We start from the raw sequence: 9072 nt of genomic DNA, 5'->3' as shown, positions 1-9072 counted from the left end.
ATAATCTAAAATAGTCGTTCCAAGTTATGTCCCTTGTGTGTGAACTCTTCACTGTCTACTTTATAATGTCTAATAAAAATGAGCTTTTACCCAATCTTCCATAAAAAATACTTTTAACTATAACTCTATGAATTTTCGTAATTTTGGGATATATTACTATTTTCAGCATGACAATTAAGTACATAATATTGTTTTTGCTTAAACCGATATATTTAAAAACATTGATCTGTCAACTCTATCTTAACACACACCAAATTTTCTGACTATATATGAAACGTGAATTCATTGCCTGGATCTTTCACTGTTATCCTACTATTTACTGTGCACAAACACATATGAGCCTCACACAGAACATGTAGAACTTCAGATTAAGCTACATTCACATTAGATGGATCTCAACCAGACAAGGATACTCATACATTTTTCTCGTTTGAAGATCGAAATTAAGATTTATTTATCTCTTGCTGCAATTTGCGTGTTCCTTTAATTTTATTCTAATATACTACTACAACCAATAAAAAGTTTCTTGTTTTTATTAGTTAAAAGCCTAAGCAGGAGATAATGAAGCAGTTACATGATTGAAATCTATTCTGTTGTATTTATATGCAATCTAATGTGCAGTTTCGTGCATGCACTATTATCACCTGACTCTTATGTAATGATGTGAGCGACTTGAACACTTCTGCATATGTGCACCTTTCAGCTATTTCCATTCAAACCATTTCATATGCAATGTTTTTTTTTTTTGTTTTTGTTTTTTTTTTATAAATATTGAGTATCTTAGAAGCACGGTAGAGAATAACTTGTTTGTGTACAAGAAGTGTAAGATAATGGACATAGATGAGAAATCGGATGTGGCAAAAGTATATCTGAATGGTGAAACTATTAACATTATTGAGAAGTTTTGTTATGTTAGTAATGACATTGGAGCAAAGAGCAAAGTAGGTGCTAGTATGAAATGGAGAATTAGAAGTGCATGTACCACAGTGTGTTGCTGTATGAAAGTGAACTTGGCCTGTGAGAGTTGAGGACATGTGTTGCATATAGAGAAATGCTACAATAATGATATAATAGATGCGTAACATGAGTCTCAAAAAAGCTTGCTTTTGATGAACTCAGATTATATCTGAACAGTATAGGGAGACGCAGGTGTCGTCTGAGTGTTGACTCGCTCTTGAATACCGTCCTGATGTTGTAGGGGCACATATTCTCTGAATCTTTTCGGAGATGCCTTGTATGTATAGTAGGCAGACCGTTGGAGGTTTTTGGGTTTCATTCTCCTCTCTTATACTATTAACATGTCTGGTGGATAGTATGCTATCGGGGTAGTTGTTACGATGGAGGGTATTCTTCAACCTGACCATTTCTTGGTGGTATGTAATGGTGTCGCTACTTATTGTCTCTGCTCGATATTGTAAACAGCGTGTGATTCCATGTTTGATACTGTATGGGTGATGGGAGTTAAAGTTAAAGTATTGTCCGGTGAAGGTAGGCTTGCGATATACGGATGTCTTAAACCCATGCTCTGTGCATGATATGAGTATATCAAGGAAGGCCAGTTGGTTATCTTTTTTCTTTCTCCATTGTGAACTGTATCGATGGTCTTATTGAGTTCACATGGTCTAGGAGAGTCTGGATGTCTTCCTGATGGGGCCAGAGTATGAAGGTGTCATCAACGTATCTTAGCCACATGGTTGGCTTTAAGGGAACTGAACCTAAGGCCATGTCTTCAAAGTATTCTATGTATATGTTCGCCATCACTGGTGATAATGGTGAGCCCATAGCTAGCCCCTCCTCCTTGTCGATATAGGTCAGTACCCATTCTGAAGTAGGTTGTTTCTATGCAAAATGTCAGCATTTCTATTAAGTTTGGCAATGGTACACATGTGCGCTCTTATATGGAGAAGTCTGCAGCTAGTTTGTCTTGAATTACTGCTAGTGCCTCACTAGTTGGGACTTTAGTGAACAGGCTAACCACATCTAGGCTTACTATTTAGTTTGTACTGATGGGTGCTCCCTTGATCATTTCCGTGAAGTGGGCAGAATTCTTTACATGTGTTGCTGGCTTGCCTGCTAATGGGTTTATTATAGCCACAAGGTACCTGCTCAGTGGGTGGCATGCTGAGCCTCGGCAGCTCACTATGGGTCTGAGTGGAATACCGTCTTTGTGTATCTTGGAGACCGTACATATGTGGTAGCTTACTGTAATGCTGGACCAGCTGTCTATATTTCATCAGAGCGATGTGTTCCTTGTTTTTGGTAAGGATTTGCTTCCTTTCGGTTTTCAAAGTTGGTCCTTCTTTATTTTACCATAGCTACCATCTGCAATTAGGCCTGCCATTTTTTCAGAGTACTCCAACATGTCCATCACCACAGTAGCATTGCCTTTGTCTGCTGGCAGAATTATTATACTGCTGTCACTCTGTAGGGTTCTTATAGCCAGCCTATCTTCCCGAAGAGATGTTTGATTTAGGAGGCTTGGCTTTCTCGAGTACTTGTCTCACTTTCCATCTTATTTTCATCACCTTGGGTTGATGGGATTCTCAAGGCTATATCTTCCATGTGTGTTATGATATCTAAGAATGGAACATGTTTGGTTGTTGTTGCGAAGTTGAGACCTTTATTTAGTACTGCTTCCTCTGAGTGACTTAGTTGGCGGATGCTGAGGTTGATGACCGCTTTCACAGGTGAGCGGTGGTTTGATGCTACATTCCTCTGGTCTTTGAGCTTTGTGAGCTTCTTGATTTGACGTTCTTTGACCTTCTCATATTCTTGTCTGTACGATTTATCCAGATCTGATTGGATTCTCACCCTGTCTTCCTCTTGAAGTCACTTTGACAAGGAACGATGTTAAGGTGTCGGAGATTTCGTTCCTTAGTTTTTGTTTATTCCAGCGGGTGTGTTGGATCCTTTCTCGAACGAGGGCATGGCCTGCCCTTTCCGCGATTCTACGTGCCTTCCTAGAATCCACTGTTGTTTGTAATGTCAACCCTGCCCTATGGGATGAAGTAAAAATAATAAACAGAGAGACCCACTGGAAAGTGAGAAAACTTAAAGAAACAGCCTCACATGCTCGGACATAACAACCTACTGAGCAAACCAAGCATAGAGCTGAATGCAATTTGGACACCTCTGATAGAGAGAGAAAACCTTGAATAGGTTTAGCATTAACAAAAACCAACTAAGAATTGTCCTAGTGACATATGGCCGAGTGGTCCTAGACGTTGTATCAAAGTTTACCGTTACCCAAAGGTGCTGAGTTCAATCCTGAAGGAAGGTAGTGAAAAGTAACATTCAAAACAGAGAATCAGCAACTATGTCCGAACATGGTACCCCCGTAATAATAATAAAGGGTTGGGTTCGAGACTCCTAACAAACGGTTCCCCAGTTTGATACACCTGATGAAGGCCGGAGGGCAAAACGGCCGAAACGTTGTGACTATAACGACTAAGATGAGGACAATCTCAATTAATGAAAACTCCTCATCTCAAAATTACAGACAATTACAAATAACCTTTCCTTGGTCGGCCTTTTTTAATACACGGGACGTTTGTCTGGTTGACACCGGATTTTTCCAATGCCTTTCATTCCGATATAAAAAGATGATCTAACTTTATCGCCAGCCTTTCTTTTTCTTTGTTCGACCTAATTAATTGACCATTTGTTGAACTTATTTCTACCTCGATTCGTATTTGCTGCCATTTCAGCTAAAATTATTGTTTTTGGTCTCCTATAATTTGGTCGAAGAAAGTAAGAACTCAGTTTATGAAGAATTCACAACTTTAAAAAAGTTGGTGTGTGTTAATTTCAATTATTAAAACAAGTAAAACTTAAAAACGGGGTAAGATTTTTATTTTTTGAGTTGTTCGAATTATTGTAAAAATTGATCATGAATTTTGTCATGTTTGTGTTTCGATTTTCTGTCGCAGATTAAGGTTCGATCTTCATTGACCGACATTTTTTAAGTTTTTATAGTTTTCTTTTATTTTTTTTTGTTAAAAGTTTGTATTTTAATGGCGAAAACATAATTGATTTTAAATAAGATTCAGTTTTCTTAAATAAGTAAATCTATTTTTTCTCTCTTTTATTTATTTTTTTTATTTCCTTGGTACTTCAATTATTCTTTTCTTTTTACATTAAGACAACATTTTGAATTTTGACGAATCTTCTTTTTTTTTTTTTTAAATTTATGAATATCATTTTTTTGTCAAATGATTTAGTATATTTCCAGCCCAAAATCAAACGATGATAATAATTAAAATTTCAAGGCAAATTGTTTTCATTTTAGGAGAGTTCCATTCGTGTAAGGTAAGACTTAACAAAGCCCCCCCCCCCATGTTAAGAATGGTTGTCTAAATTTGCTAAACTACAGAAATACCAATTTCGATCTTTTTATTAAACAAGAAACGTTGAAAGATAACGCGTACTCTCCAAATAAAATAGCAACACATAAATTATATCAAACTCATTAGAAATAAATTCGGAACACGTATACTATAATTCGTCGAAAGTGTCTTTTTTTCATTTTCGGAGGAGTTATACTAGCGAAAAGGAAAGACAATTTAAAATGTTTTCGAACCAAACTTTTCTGATAATCAAAAGATTTAATAAAGTAACGAAATAACATAACAGAAAACATTTATTGAAATTGTTAAAATTTTTAGCAACAGTATTTCAAAATGCTTGTTAAGATGATCCACAGATCGATTATTGGTACTTGTTTAGTTTAATCAAGGCATTAAAAATGAAAATATTGAAAAAAAAAAAAAAAAAAACTTATATTGTACGTACCCGTTATGGAATTAAGTTTTCATTAAAAAAAAAAATTCACTCAATTTGATCAAGTTTTTCTTTTTACAGAGAAAAATCAAATTTTAATGAGATCGATTGTACCCCCACCATCTTGCCTATTTCGCAGACGAGGAGGAGGCGCCAAGGGAGACTGCTTAAAAATTAGCAAAATTTGATGAGATTTTGAAACATGAGCAGAAAAAATACCTAGATAAATATTCTATTTGTTTTTTGTTTTTTGTCATTTATTTCTCTGTCCTTTTTTTTAATCCCTTTTTTTATTTTGCCCTTTGTTAATCCCTTTTTCGTTTAAAGACACCCCTCCCTATTCTTGTCCGCAAGATGGCCGGGATACAATCAATCTCATTAAAATTTGATTTTCCTCTGTAAAAAAATTACTTGATCAAATTAAGTGAATTTTTTTATGAGAACTTGGTTCTATAATGGGTATGTAAAATATAACTTTTTTTTTTTTTTTTCAATATTTTCATTTTTTTAATGTCTTTATTAAACTAAACAAGTACCCGAATATTTTTTATGTCATTTCAAGCAAAAACAATATTATGTACTACAATAAAGTTATTGTCATGTCGAAAATAGTAACATATCCAAAAATTACGAAAATTCATAGATTAGAAAGTTATTTATAGTTAAAAGTAATTTTTACAGAAAATTGGGTAAAATTGCATGTTTCTTAGATGTTATAAAGTAGACGGTGAAGAGTTCACACAGACTCGGAACGTATATTTTAGATTACATTTTTATGGCTGCAATATTTGTAGTCTAAAGCAATAGACATTTTTTTTACTAAAACCACAATAGCAGTTCTATGCAATGAATTTTTTGTAATTTTTGAATACATTGCTATTTTCGATATGACAGCTACTACATATTGTTTTTGCTTTAAACAAAATATTTAAAAAATTGATCCGTCAACTCTATCTCAACAAGCACCATAAATTATATTTAAAATTTACAAATAAAATGTGACGTTCTATATTTCAAAATGTTTTTTATAATATAATGCACAAATGAAATATAACATAAAATATAATTTTAGTTTTATTCTAATGAGTTTGATATGACTGCTGCTGTTTTACGTGGATGGGGTGGGAGTACGAGTTATCGAATGTTAAATATTCTGCACTTTTACCCAAGAAGCACTCAACAAAATAAGAAAGTTAAGATTATTTTGGAGTAAAACTGTTGACAAAAAGAAATTGAAAATTTGTTCCTACCTGAGATTTGAGTGTAGTATCTGTTTTGTGTTGGGAAGAAAAAATCCTTCTAGACCAGTGGTCACCAAACTTTTTTTTTTTAATGATGGCTGCATAATTGAAAGAATGATGAACGTGGGCTGCATAATCATTCTTTCAATTCTTGAAAGCCAGAACGGAAGGTCTGGGAAAGAAGGCGAAAAACTAAGTTTAGCATTCCATGTTAATCATGGGTGGTGCACGTGCAATGAACAAAACTAAAAGCACACAACATGTTTTATTTACTAAAAAAGTTATCAAAGAAAACGACAGCAAAAAGTTACATCAGATTAATGTGCACATATCTGAATCTTACAAACTAACAAAAAAGGTTAGTGAGATGTGTGAAACTGACGTTTGGCTTTCAAAATATCAATATTTGGTTTCGAATTGCTGCATCCAATCAAAAGAATTGCTTTCAAATATCCATCAGTCGATCATGTTCGATATACTGACTTTACTTCATTTTCAAAAATACTTACTCACAGACATAAATTGTTCCAAACACTGATGCCATACCAGCGGCAAAGTTTTTCAGTTTCAGAAAGTCATCATCAGGTAAGCAGTTGTAAAATTCAACAAATTTTCCTTCTTTGTGTTTCTCTTTTAACAAGTCATTTGCTTTCAAATTAACGAGCTCCATCTGTAGTTCAACTGGCACATCATCGAGATTGCAATCAAACGGATTCTGGAACAGATAAATGTCCTGCTCAATTTTGTCAAGATCTGAAAATCTATTTAAAAAGACATTCCTTCAAGTTATGAATAATCTTTTTCGGAAAATCGAGGTTGACATCTTCAGTGATTGTAGCGCAAGACTCTGAAACAGTGAAAATGAGAAAAGTTTTCTCTTAACAGTTGTACTTCAAACAATGACAGTTTTTTCCAAAATTCCCTGATAATTCTGTTGGATCATAGACAAGGTTATCCTTTCCCTAAAGTTTCAAGTTCAATTCATTCATGTGGGATGTAATGATGTTGGCCAAAAATGACAACTTTGACAGCCAGGTAGGATCAGGCAGCTGTGGATCAGCTCTATCTTTTTTAGTGAGAAAAATCTTTCATTTCGGAAGTTGTAAAAACAAAACAAAAGCTTATTGTAGCTGAGCCACTTCACTGCTGTGTGATAAGGCACGTCACAGAAATCAGAATCAATTTCTTTAAGAAAAGCTTGGAACTGATGGTGATAGGAGTGCATGTCGCCGAATGAAGTTCATAACAGAAACGACTGGTTTCAGTACACAAGATATGTCTTAGTCTTTCTCACAGAGTGCTTGCTGATGTATGATGCTGTGTATGAACAGCACGCCCGGAATTTGCAAATCTTCCAACTTAGTCCTGATGTGTCCCAATAGGCCCTTCCTCACTCTAGTCATTTTTTCTTCTCCATCAACTGTAACACCTTGAAGTTGATTCCACTGAAGTCTAGTCTTGTAAAGTTGCCTGCACTTCCATGAAAATGTCTTTTACAGTTGTTGTGCCATGCATGCTGCAAACTAATGCTAATTGTTCCGTTATCTGAAAATCAAAATTAACACCACGAATGAACACGAGAAGTTGTGATGTACTCGAGAGATAAGTAGACTCATCCAACACCAAAGAATACCACAAAAAAAGTTCCTAACTTTTTTGCACATTTGCAACATTATCTCTCCAAGTTCTTCTGTTCTCTGCACATTTGAACTTGCCGAAAGATTAATACTTCCAAAGAAATTCTTAAGACACAAATCATTTGCTGCTTCCATAATACACTCTTGGTGAAGTTGCCATTAGTAAACTGTTTTCCTCTTTCTGCCATCTTATACACCATTTTGTAACTTGTTTGAGTGATAGATCCATTTTATGCAAATTTTCTTGTGAAGAAGTTTCTTTGAGTTTCTAAAGCACATTTTGTCAACTCGTATTTCTCAGAAATTTACAGAAAATTTTAATAATTAATTGATAAATGTTTTGTTTCATAGTGACACCAAAGATGGTACTTTTTCAAAACTGCAACACTTTCACTGCATATTACGCAACTAGCTTTCTGCTCCTTTGTTTCTACAAAGAAGTACTTTATTACCCATTCTTGAAAACGCGATACTCAGCATCCACTTTTCTTCTTTTTTTTTTAAAATAGCCATAATGATGGGTGGAGAAAACGGAATCTGAAAAAGGCATTGAATTAGAAATGTAATCAAAATCCTGTTGAAACACAAGAAAAGCGGAGGATTTAGAGGTCACTGGTGAAGTTACAGCTGATTAAATATAGGGGAGAGCTGGGAGAAATGAAATGCTTAATTTAAAGAACAAAGCAATCAGGAGGTCACCACATAATGAAAATCTCTTTGTATTCTAAACATAATATTCAAATTGAAATTTTATCACAAAGTTTTGTGTTCCATACTGTTTATCAAGCAAATTTAAGTACTGTCGGCGGGCTGAATGAACTGACATCACAGGCCGTAGTTTGGTGACTCCTATTCTAGACTGAGGCAAGCAAATTTTTATTTTTGTCCAAATCCAAAAGGCTTTTTTTTTTTGGAACTTAGCTGGATTTTCCTCACATTAAAAACCTAATTTGTATTTTAACTTTGCCCTCATTGGGCAGGAAGAATAATTAGAGAAGTTTTCTACCCCCCCCCCCCCCCCATAAAATTTGAAAACTATAATTTGTAAGTCATTAAAAAGAAAAATCGGTACTAGTCCTTATTATGAACCGGATTCTCGTAAATGTTTGGTAGGGCTGGACCAGAAACTTACGCAAACTGCTAGAATATGTTGAACTCTGGTCAAGTTGATCAGCCAATCAGAATATGACCACAAATGTGATAAGCCTATAAGAAGCTGAGCAAATGGTTTTTGGTAACTTGGAAGAAAAGGGAAAAAATAACATTTTTAGTCATTAATTTTCAATCATGGAGCAGCACACGGTAATTAATCTGTTAGACATGTTAGTACATATGCCAGAGCAAGCCATAAAGTACTATCAACAGGACAAACTGATAGCATCTGAAATGAGGTGCAGAACATGGCCACAAAAAAA

At 34.8% G+C, this 9072-nt stretch overlaps 1 protein-coding gene across 2 annotated transcripts in view; it reads left to right on the top strand.

The window, feature by feature from the left end:
• The first annotated feature begins 3541 nt into the window (after positions 1 to 3541).
• Positions 3542 to 9072, top strand: part of LOC145242471 (RWD domain-containing protein 4-like) — a 43131-nt gene continuing 37600 nt past the window's right edge. Inside the window, exon 1 of one of the 2 annotated variants that reach the window (XM_080105530.1) lies at positions 3542 to 3841. The gene's annotated coding sequence lies outside the window, so the exon portion shown is untranslated. The remainder of the gene's footprint in view (positions 3842 to 9072) is intronic. The other variant, XM_080105529.1, reaches the window with a different exon arrangement.

Source organism: Euprymna scolopes, chromosome 21 (assembly GCF_053919585.1).
Source record: "Euprymna scolopes isolate OS-2025 chromosome 21, ASM5391958v1, whole genome shotgun sequence".
In the NCBI taxonomy this organism is placed as follows: Eukaryota; Metazoa; Mollusca; class Cephalopoda; order Sepiida; family Sepiolidae; genus Euprymna; species Euprymna scolopes.
The sequence above is the reverse complement of the archived record's forward strand: the minus strand, read 5'-3'. Positions and strand labels throughout refer to the sequence as shown.